The sequence below is a fragment of the Chamaea fasciata genome, unplaced genomic scaffold, assembly GCF_029207755.1.
Source record: "Chamaea fasciata isolate MVZ Bird 193981 ecotype frontalis unplaced genomic scaffold, bChaFas1.0.hap1 SCAF_14, whole genome shotgun sequence".
Taxonomy (NCBI): Eukaryota; Metazoa; Chordata; class Aves; order Passeriformes; family Sylviidae; genus Chamaea; species Chamaea fasciata.
The window spans coordinates 16324192-16335341 of record NW_027094099.1 but is presented as its reverse complement, the minus strand read 5'-3'; positions in this window follow the sequence as shown (position 1 = coordinate 16335341).

Here is an 11150-nt window from a genome sequence, read left to right as displayed (position 1 = left end):
ACTTTTGGCATAAATTTCTTCCACTCTGGGGAAAATAGTGCTACGCGCTTTAAAGCAGACATCTAGTCCCAGCCCCCAGTTCCTCAGCTTTCAGATCCAGAGATATGACAGGTTTTTTTGCAGGGGGAAAACCCCAGAACTAAAGTGTGAGGGGAGATTATAATCAGTGAACTGCATAGTGCCTGTACACCTTGCAGGTTTGCAAGCAGACTCTCTCTGGCCCCTCCAGAGCTTCATTACAATCTTAATCCTGCACATCTCACTTTGGCCATGTGGGATGAAGGGTTTAAAACCACTTGTCTGACAGTAGAAGTACAAACTCTGCCTGGAGGTTCCAAGAGGACTAAGTGGCAGTTTCAAGCTTGTCTGGTGTTGGTGATCCCTCTCCTCTGCTCACATCTTGTCGTGTCCCTCCAAGCCTGAGTATTCTTCAAAATCTGCTTTAGGAATACAGTTTCTTACAGAGATTTGTGAAATTTGGAAGCTTCCCTTAATAAACAAGCAATGTCTTTCCCCATTTGGAAGTCAGTTCTTCTTGATCCGCTGCTCTATGATTATTGGGATGAAAGATGCTGTGTAAAAGTCTGTGTTACATCACACCACTTTACAGCTTCACTGCAGGCTCATCTGAAGGAGGATGAGCTACAAGACAGCAATTGCACTGGTAATTAACAGAGCAAAAGACATTATGGAAGGCACATGAAAGGCAAACATGATTTCTTGAAAAGAGTTCCCTCAAATGTGCTTCTCTCTAGTAACATACTGTGGTTCCCTTGACATCCCAGTCCTGCTTTATTGTTTTAAACAAACCTATGTTACATAAGAAAAGTTCCTGTCTGGAAAGCTTTGCTGACAGCACGTGTCTGATGACAAAGGAGGCCCATAAACTCCAGCACGCTGGAAAAAAAATAGTACAAGCAATGTGACAATCTTGGCTGCTGGAAGTGTCAACGTGCTGGCTGTGTCCTGCCTGGCTCCTGAGGCTCTGCTCAGACTTAGCTTTGTGGGATGTGCCTGCTTGGAAGCCACAAGAGCAGAGTGAGGTGGCCCCTTGTGGTTTGTTTATGGGAATTCATAAACATGGGCTTCCATCAATCTGTGTCTGTGAGGGATGGAAGTATGGTGCTAATGCTTCCCCTGACACATGGATCAGGTAACGCTGCCAAAAAAATATCTCCCCCCTTTCAGACATTCCACAGCTTCTGGATCCTGAAGGCAGATGTAAGTTGTGTCTTCTATAAAGGCATCTGCAATGTGGTCTTTTCTTTGGTTAAAAATTCCACCCCCCCCCCTTTTTTTTTTTTTTTTTTTTTGATTGCTTGGCTGGCAGGCTAAGGCACTCTTTATTCTCAAGAAGGCTGTAAGAAGAGCCACAGGCTGCAATTTTTCTTCTAAATGCTGCTGGCTATTTGCTCTCCAAGTTTTTTTCCTTTATTCTATGCAGTTTTATTTCTATAGTTGGGCATTGCAAATATTCTGCAGTAATTTTGCTTCAGCAATATAAAATTGTGGGTGTTTTCCAAGAGCCATATGGAACATTTTCTTTAATTTTTTTTTCTAGGTCTACCTCACAAGCTTTTCCAGATACAAATTTTCTTTTATGTGAAGATAATTTATAATCTGATACATTAGCACTCACTGTGCACTAGTTGATCCACTACTGAAACACCTGAAGTGGAGCCCACTTTACTAATTCCCTAACAAATGCCCTGGTTCAGCACTTCCCCTGGGACACATCCTAAAGCAAGTGAGAAAATGACTTACTGATTATCAGGCCTCGTAGTCTGACATGTTTAGCTGTCCTGCCTAAGCACTTGAAGTAAATGAGATTTCTGTAATTTGGTGAATCAGCACAAATAAAACCAGAGCATCCCCCCTCAGAGGTAAATTAACAAAGCATTTTGAACTGAACAGCTGAAATAGTTTCAAGTGCTGGAAGTAGTATCTAGATTTTCAACTTTCTTTTTTCTTTTTTTTTTTTTTTTTTCTTTTTTTGGAAGACGTTCTGCAGTTCAAGCAAGTTGACAGGACTGAAACAAATTAACTACACATTAGCATCAATCTGAGTCGGCAATCTTTTGTGAGGAAGTTTTGCTGAAAACTTCTCCCCCTTTCAACAATGGAATTTAAAATGCATGAAAGGAGATGGATGCAGGAACAGCATCCAAAAATTGGTTGCTATAATCCTGCAGTCTGTGTAAATGGCACACAGGTGAAATGACAAGAGCAGGTGATGCTGTGAGAAAGAAGAGAAACTTTCTGTGTCTGCCGTGGCTAAGTGATGAGTAAGGGACAAAGAGTACTCTGGACAGAAGCATGACAAAATTCAGGGAATGCTTTAAGCAGCAGGAAAACTTTGCTGGTAGTAGGATCATTCAGCCTGCCAGTCTGAAAACTGAGTTCAGCTCTTTGAAATATTTAAAATCTGACTTAAAAATATCACAAACCTTGGTGGGAAATAGGGTTCTAGGCATGGAACAACCCATGAAATTGGAGAAAAGGAAACTTGGCACATTTGCATTGATTTTGTCTCTACAGTCTGTCATGGATCAGGACCACAGGCTGGTTTGGAAAAAGCAATGCCCTTGGCTTTTTCTATGGGAGCTGGACATTCCACTTATCACCTTGCACATTACTTATCTGTGGAAAAAAAGCAGAAGAGCAGCTTTTCCTGGACAAGAATGCCAGAAAGGAAACGTGTGTTTCTCCTTCTAAAGGACGGAATTTTGAGAAGTGCGGATTTGAATGGCTGCATTCAGCAGCAACAATAAATACTCGGCATATGTGAGCACCTGCAAAGCTGCATTGGTAAACATCTAAAAAAAGGGACCTCTTCCCCCCTCTCCCCTTTGTCTACTACTATATTTATGAAATGAATTACATTTTTCAACAAGAGGATCACTGTTTTCGTTCCAATTCCCTTCCCAATTTGAGCCCCGAGCACAGGAACCACACTGCACAATTAAAACAGTTAGCACAACACCTGGATTACAACTCTGCACTCGATTGGGGGCCATATGGTTTATTATTCCACGTCAAACCTCAGCCATGCATATATTCTCTCACATAAATGCACCCCTCCAATATATATTTTGAAAGCCTCTGTGCTCTATTTCTTTATATACAAATAGCTGTTGCACAAACTAAAATTTCTGTGCTCAGCTGCAGCAGACAATGGCCTGAAATGTTAAGTTTTCAGAAAGGTTTGCTTCCAGATATTTATGAAAAAATAAAAAAAAGAAAATTCTATTTGAAACATCTGCAGTTGTTCACACGAAACCTGCCCTGAGGGAATGTTGTACCTGTGTCTGAAGCTTCCTGCTTGACCATACCGAGTTATGGATTAATTATTAATCTCCATCTCATGTATGTGTGTGTGCTTGAAGAGGTGTTTATGTTACCAGTCTGTAAATACTTCTTCACTCTGAGATTTTAATTCATCTGCAAGGCCTGTTACCTACCTCTGTAAGAAATGTTGTAGGCTTAAATCTATGACATTGTCAGATTGAACTGCTTTTGCAATGAGTGTATAAGATTAAACAGGGTCTAAATTGTCTTTTTATATATATCTTATGAACGAAATTGTCCTTCAATATTCTATTTAAAAAGTTGTGAGCCCAGAAAGCAAACTGTCCTGTGCAGCAGGATGGGCAGTGTGGGAAGAGGAGGGGGATGATTCTGCTGAGGAAATTTTGATACTCTCTAGAGTATCTATGGTCCCAACAGCTCAAATCCATCTGTAAAGTTACAACCCTACCTGAGAGAGAGAGAGAAAACAGGATTGTAAATGACACCATTCATCTTTCTCGCCAAGCAGTTTTACCTAAAACTGTGTTTCCTTTATTTCACACTCTGCCTTCCCCTGACCCTTCAGCATCATCACTTTTTGTGCTGGGCTTCCACAGATCTCTTTTTTCATTTTTTAAATGGTTCTGAGAGCATGTCTTTAATTATAATCCGAGGAAGAAAATAAATGATATTTTTGGAGACCCCCTTGGAGCATTCTCAGGGTGGTTCACTTATAAATCAAATTATTGAGGGCTTAATTGTGCAACCCTTCTGTCTTGCAAGGCCTTACTCATCTGAGTAAGTTCAGGGAGACTTCCCAGTGGGTAAATGCTCACTAACATGTGTGCACAATCTGGCATTACATGAATATCACTCTCACATATTTTGTGGGCCAGTGTATTTCTAGTATTTGCAGTGTGTTAGATACAGTTTAATGGTAAACAGCTGTTAGAAGTGATTTATCAACATTATGGGCCAGTTTCTAACATCCTTACTCAGGGTGGTACCTAACTCCTCGAGGAGTCCCTTTCAAAGCAGAGGGAATCACACACTGGAACACATCAGAATCTGGAAAGCTCAAGTCTGCTGAGTACTTTGGCCTAGTCCACTAAAATATTTAAACACACTCTCAACTTTGAGCACATTCATATACATCCTACATCCCAGTCCTTAGCAAAGAAAGCACTCAAAAAATCAAAAATGCAAATGCATTTTAAATTTTTTTCTGCAGGGTACTGATTTTGAAAGAGATGCTAACATCTAATTATAATTAAGCGTGTGCATATGTTCTTTTAGCATTCTTCCTCAGACACCAGCACCTTGAAGGACTGACCATGCCCAGAAGAAACAGTTTCAAAACTTACTAATCATTGTGTGATGGAGTTTGTCACTTATTGCTTTTAAACCTATCATATGTAGGAGGCTGGCATTGGATGGGAATGCTGCAGTTAGGAAGTGCCTTTATGAAACTATGTAGTGGGATTTTTCTTAAGAAAACTAAAATATATATATATGTGGGTGCAAGCTTTCTGTATATACAATAGATTGGTGTATATAGACATATTCATTTTTTTCCCTGCATCTCAGCAAACAAGAACTTTTTTTGAACCTAGAACTAGGTTTGCTCCAAACCCTGTCTTGATATCAGAATATATTCCGAAATATTTTGAAATATTTAAAATATTCTGAAATATTCATATTCTACTAGGCCCTCTACACAGGGGCAGATATGCCTTGTAATTAATTTGAATATTTCTTCCACAATCAGCTATGCAAGCAACTGCTCTCCTGCCTCTGGATTTATGGAAGCCTCCCCCTTTCCTCCTGGACATTTAGAGAAAATTAAATATGGCCAAAAGCAGGATAAAGGAGACGGAAACTTGTGTCAGTGAGCTTAGTGAATGTCAGTCCATCTGTTAGTTTATAGGTTAATGTCCCACTCGTGCCCTTTCCTGTGCCATTATCCCTTGATTTCCTGGTGCATGATTTGGAAAACGAGACTCTGGGAGTCAGGCACACACATTTGCTTGTTACAGAGAATATGCTTGATAAGATGCTCTGTAATAACAGACCCCAACAAAATACAGCAAGACATGTAAGGAAAAGAATTGGAAATTTAACTTTTAGTGATAGTGACTGTGTGTAGAGCCTGCAGCAGTCTCATCCGTCTGACCTTGCTTTGTGAACTACAAATGACCTCACTGAAAAACAACAGAGACCTTTTCTTGCTCTAGGCTGTCTCTTGATTGTATCTCTTCCTTCAGGTTACTGTAACTGCTCTTTTCCAGGGGTTGGGAAGAAAAAAAAGAGAGAAGCAGAGTAGAAACACTTAGCTGAAGACCCAAAGGCCCCCCAGGCCTGCTTCCTCCTCAGTTCTACCATCACTCTATTAATAACAGACAACGTTTTCATTAAACGATGCACTTTCCCGCTCCAGGATAGACTTGAGTTTTCTGTACTGATCATTATAAAAGTCCCAGGAGGGCTCCTACAACCACACTGTCTTCACAACAGAGACAAGAACTATCTGTTCCTACACAAACCATACATTGTAGTGATCCCAAGAGTGAAAGAGACCTAATAACCCACAAGTGAAAGAGGTACGGAGCCTAGTTATCAAATTCCATCCTGCAGGATAAAAGCATCCCCCATTCAAACTTCTCATATAAGGTCTTTGTGGATAAAAGGTTTCTCAGAGCTGCCCCTGAATGGCAGGAAGCTGTTCCTCGTGCATGGCAATTGCCCTTGTTTTACTTGATTTTAAATTGAAGAAACCTCCCTTACCATACTGAATCTTTTTCCAGCGCTGGGCGAGTTGTTAGTGCATTCAGGAAACAGCCTTCTATTCAGCTATTAAATACTTGAACACTTTTAAGCTGTTGCCTCTTCCCCTCTCTCCTTTGAAGAATATTACTGATATCTATGTAACCCTGTGCTAGGAAGGCCATTATTTTGGGCAGGGGGCTGCACTATCACATATGGTGACACCACCCCTTGGTCTGAGGAATTTGCACTAAAAAGAGACACTACACAGCACCCAAACCAGCGCCCAGCCATCACCTTCCCCCTTCAGAATGGATGATATTCTCAGTACACCCTCTCCAAAAGGTAAATTAAATCCTATTTTCATTTTCAAAGGCTTCCCTGTACTCTTAATCTTTTCTTATGAAAACTGGATGAAGAAAGTAAAAAGATCAATAATTTAAACATGAAAGTAATCAAGCTATCATGAACAGCCGACTACAGGGAATTCCTCACAGTACTTCCTTGGAGCTCTTGGAATAAAAGGCTACCAAAACCATTTATTTATGGAATATTAACTAAAAACTGGCTACAGTATAGCTAAATATGTAACAAAGTCATTTGAGTTAGCACTGCTAGTAAAACTCAGGTTCACAGTCTAAAAAAAGTTCTCAAGGATATTATCCCACTGGGAAAAATAATGAAAATTTTACAGCTTAAAACTTTGTACTTGCAAAAATTACGACTATTGAAAATGTTCCATTAGCAGCTGGAAACAGATTGTGTGGCCACTGGTACAGTTAATAGTGCTGCTGGAATGCCAAACCCATGGGCACTGCTGGGCAGGGAGAGTGAAATGAAGCTTTACTTTTTGGGTGGTCACCTTGATTTCCAGATTAGTCTGTTCCATTGCAACATCAGCTAAAAATCTTGTAAGCCCTTGAATGAGGTTCCCTCTTTACTCAAATCTTCCAAATCATGGGACAGGAATGGTCCAGGCAGCAGCCACAGAGAACTTTGCAACCAGCTAATGCTTTCAGCAGTAAATAAACCTTCCTTCCCCTGATGGTCATTTTCATGAAGTCCTGGTCCACAAAAAGTACATACTCTGGATTTTTAAATGTCGTTTTCCTTGGAAATCTATATGACATAAACTTTTGCCTAAAAATCAATTCTGAGTTACAATTTGATTAGCAGAAAATTGCCATCACATTTGTTTCTACATTTGTCTACCTCATGTCCTTTTCATTCATAGGCTGGACGATTTAAGCTTTCTTTAAAAACTCCCCAAGAAAGTCTGTGACATTAAAATGTCCTTTGATGCTCTTTCACTAAGCAGTGAATATTAACAGTTATGGTGACCCTGTTCCCTAATGTGTCTCTGTTGGATCAATAGCAGTTAAGTGCCACTGTTTTACAATTAAAAAGGGGATCATTTTAAATTTAAAAGCTCATAGCTAATTTTCTTCTTGGCACTTAATAGTATAATTCATTTTTGAAAAACCACATAGGGAGAGCATATACTTTATTCTTTGTTGGCAGCCTTACTGGGGCTAGTTTTAGTACTCATTGTTGCATTATGTATAATTTACAGCAATGCCCAGTCAAGCCATCCGTGTGGCAGGAAGTGTCATACTGCTCCAAAATATGAGTTTGATCCACAGGCGAGAATGAGAGGAAGAACCTGCTGGTTTTATACCTCGGTGAACATCTCTCTGATAAGCATTTTGTAGCTACTTGCTTTCAGTGTTTTCTTTCTGCATCTTTTTGCTAGGCAAGGCCTCAGCTCTTAGCAGGCCAAGAGGTTTGTGCTTGGAGTTTCTGAAGTCTGGGCAATCCAGTAAAATAATGAGTAGTACACTACTACCACACTGAGCAGTACAACTTCACCCTTCCTACCTGCCAAAAACCCCACTCTCATCTTCATTCCTGTGAGGAGTTTTTAATTTTTTATTTTGCAGCTGGAAAAAAAAAACGAACAGAAGAATCACGAAAATCCTGCTGCTTTCCCCCCAAGTTCCCCAGGGGTATTTTGAACTTGGACATTTCCACTGTGGGTGCAGAAGCCAAGGGTGTGTCTGCACCATTTGTAGGCTTGAACCTCCTACTGCTCAAGAGCAATCTCAGATGAAGGCACAAGAACAATCTCAGACCTTAGATGCCATGTCCTACAGTGGAGAAGTAGCTCTTGTAGGGCTTACCTGTGGGGGAACAGAAGATGAGGAGGGAATGGGGAGGTTTCTGGTGAGTAGAAGCTTTTCTGTTTACAGTGTTTCTGCCCCAAGTATAGGAACTTACGAGTTCCATGTACTCTTCAAGTACCGTAGTTTCAAAATTTGGTTACTGGTAACCAAGACTTTGCAATCCCTAAATTCAGGAAGGAGCCCAGCCCCAAACAGTTCCAACTAGTTTCAAAGAGGGAACACGGACAGAGAACTGAGGGAAGTTTAGGACTACACTTCAATAAAAGGTGGCATTTCCTGAATTTCAGTCTCTTTTCACACTGGAGCAGAGAGCAGCAAAGAGCTGACTGCATCAGTATTGGGGTTTGCGTGTGATCGCAGTCACAGAGGTGTTAAGGTGGTGTTGGGGAATTATTACCTGATTTTTTCAGTGACTTTGTGAAGATGAAACCTACTCTTCCCTGCTCTCCTCCAGCCCTGAATAATCCTACCTGAACTCTAAAAGATATTTACCGAAAACAACACTTCTGGCCCCGGCTGACACTGAGGGTAGCAGACAAATCAGCTGCCCTCATTTACAGGTAAGCTGTAAAGATGAGCTGGGGCTTTTAATGTAAAAGCCCATATTCATCCTGAATTAAAGAAATTCTCTTTTAACAAATCACTGCTGTGCATTAGCAAAAAAAACCAAAACAAAACAAAAGAAAAACAAAATCCCAAACCCCCCCCCCCCCCCCCAAAAACCCCAAAACCAAAACCAAAAAAAACCCCACCAAACCAAAACCAACAAACTGAAGCCACCGAGCTGCTGCAGTGTGATAAAGGCACATCAGACAGAGGAAATGCTGGGTTAATGTGAGCTGGCCCCCCCGGGGCACTCTCACCCAAATGGTCACTGCTGTAACCCAAGTCAGCGAGGGGGTGGTGGCTGGGAATGGCCGTGGATCAGGTTCTGACAAAGTGTGCTGCTCCAACACGCCTCCGTACAACACAATTAACTGCTTACACCAGGCGTTGCCTTGTTCCTGCCACGTTACACTTCTCACATTTCATGTAATAGTGTTTGCAAAGTGCTCCCAGTTTTCAATTAGCCAGCCCTGCCTTCCCCTCACTCTCTGTGCTATTCCAGCTGAATCCAGTGGGCTGCCCAGGAGTTCAGTCTCTCAGACACAAACTCTCAGAGCGTAGGTTTCAAAGACCCTGCTGGCAGTCTTGCATTTTTATTATTTTCTTTCTAACGCCGGTCATTAGATGTAATCTATTCTGTGCACTTCCGGGGAATCAAATCAGGGATATAACTTCCCTTCGCTTTGCTGCAATAGGTGTCCAAACAAAACAAGCACTAACCACTTCATCTGCAGAATAACCTTTCTGTGAGTGTCCTTCTACCTATTGATTTGCTGATCTCCATCACAAAATCTCAAACTACTGCTTCATACCCTGCTTCCCTTTGAAGTAGACTTACGTAACTGTATACAGATAAAAAAAAGAAAAGAAAATAAATCGAAGATCCAGGAGTTTTGCCTCCCCTCTCTGTGCCCTGCAACGAAAACCACAATCACATTTGCCTTTTTTGTTTAATTACCCTTTCATATCCTTTCCTACCTGGGTGAGATGGAGCACTCCATAGGCTTGGTTTTCATTAGGTGCTAAGTGCTTACAAGTACCTGCAAGGCTGTCAGTTATCTCAGAAAACACACCATGTGATTTCCTAGGACTGCAATATTATCTTCATGAACCAGATTCTCCGTGGTCACTTGAAACCAGCTCATGTAAAACTTGATTTCTAATTCTCTAGGAGTTAAAGAAGATTCCAACCCAGTTACAGTTTATTTGAGTAATGTAGATGTTTGCTACTGGAGGTAGCAAATTAAATGGTCTGACAGGTTGAGCACTGGCTTGGAAACTTCAGATGATCAGAAATCTTTGAGCAGGTTTGTGTTTGGTACGCCAGTTTCAAACAACTCTCAGAAGCAACCAAAGCAGCCTCCTGTAAGAATTTGATTTTTACACATCTCAAGTCAGAAAGTTCCCAGGATAGGAACAGCCCAGACTGTGGAACAAGAAATGCTCTATCACACAAAACCAGATGCAAATGTAGTTCATGTTCTCAGTTTTCAGAGCTGGATGTGAAACTGAGCTAAAATTGCCTCCTAAACTACAACTTTTATTACAAGGAACTGGTTACTTCCAATTGCCTGATCTAGAAAACAAAGTGAGAAAGAAAAAAAAAGCAAGACATTCTTGTATTTCTGATAAGGCTTCAGATGAAAAGGAGTGACAATTACAATTTCTAAAACTTCCATGCCACAAAAACATCAGTTTGGAATGAAGACTAAAACCATATTTTGGTGTATCTATCTCTTCTGTCTTTACAGTAGTTATTGAAAAGGTACTTTGTAATCAGCAGTATTCAGCATGGCACAGGAACCTTTCTGGCAATCCAAGAAATAAAAGACCTTAAGAAACAAAACCAAGGTGTGGTTTTTTTTTTTTTTTTTTTTTTTTTTCTTCTGGAAAACCTCTTGCTCAAACCAGGCAGCCTTAGCTCGGAACAGCAATGAGCTGAAGCTGATTACACTCAGGCAGGAGTCTGAACCAGACTGGGAATGGGAATGACTCCCCATGTGTGTGGATATTTTACCAGACATTTGGGCATGTTGGTGGTAAAACCCTTCTCATGGTTTTTTCATCATCTACAATGTCCCCAGATAGGTGTACGCTGGAGTCTGGGTATGAAGGAGTTATAAGTGAAAATAGACCCCCCCCCCCCCTTCAATATGAATTGTAAACAAAAGCATCAGCTGGAGGAGCCTGACCTCTACTCTTTGCTAACATTCCAATGTCTGGAGAAGGAATCATTTTTGGTCCAATACATTTTCAAAACACAGAAAGGTCTGAGATATCCACCAGGCTTCAGACCTGATCTGGAGGCCA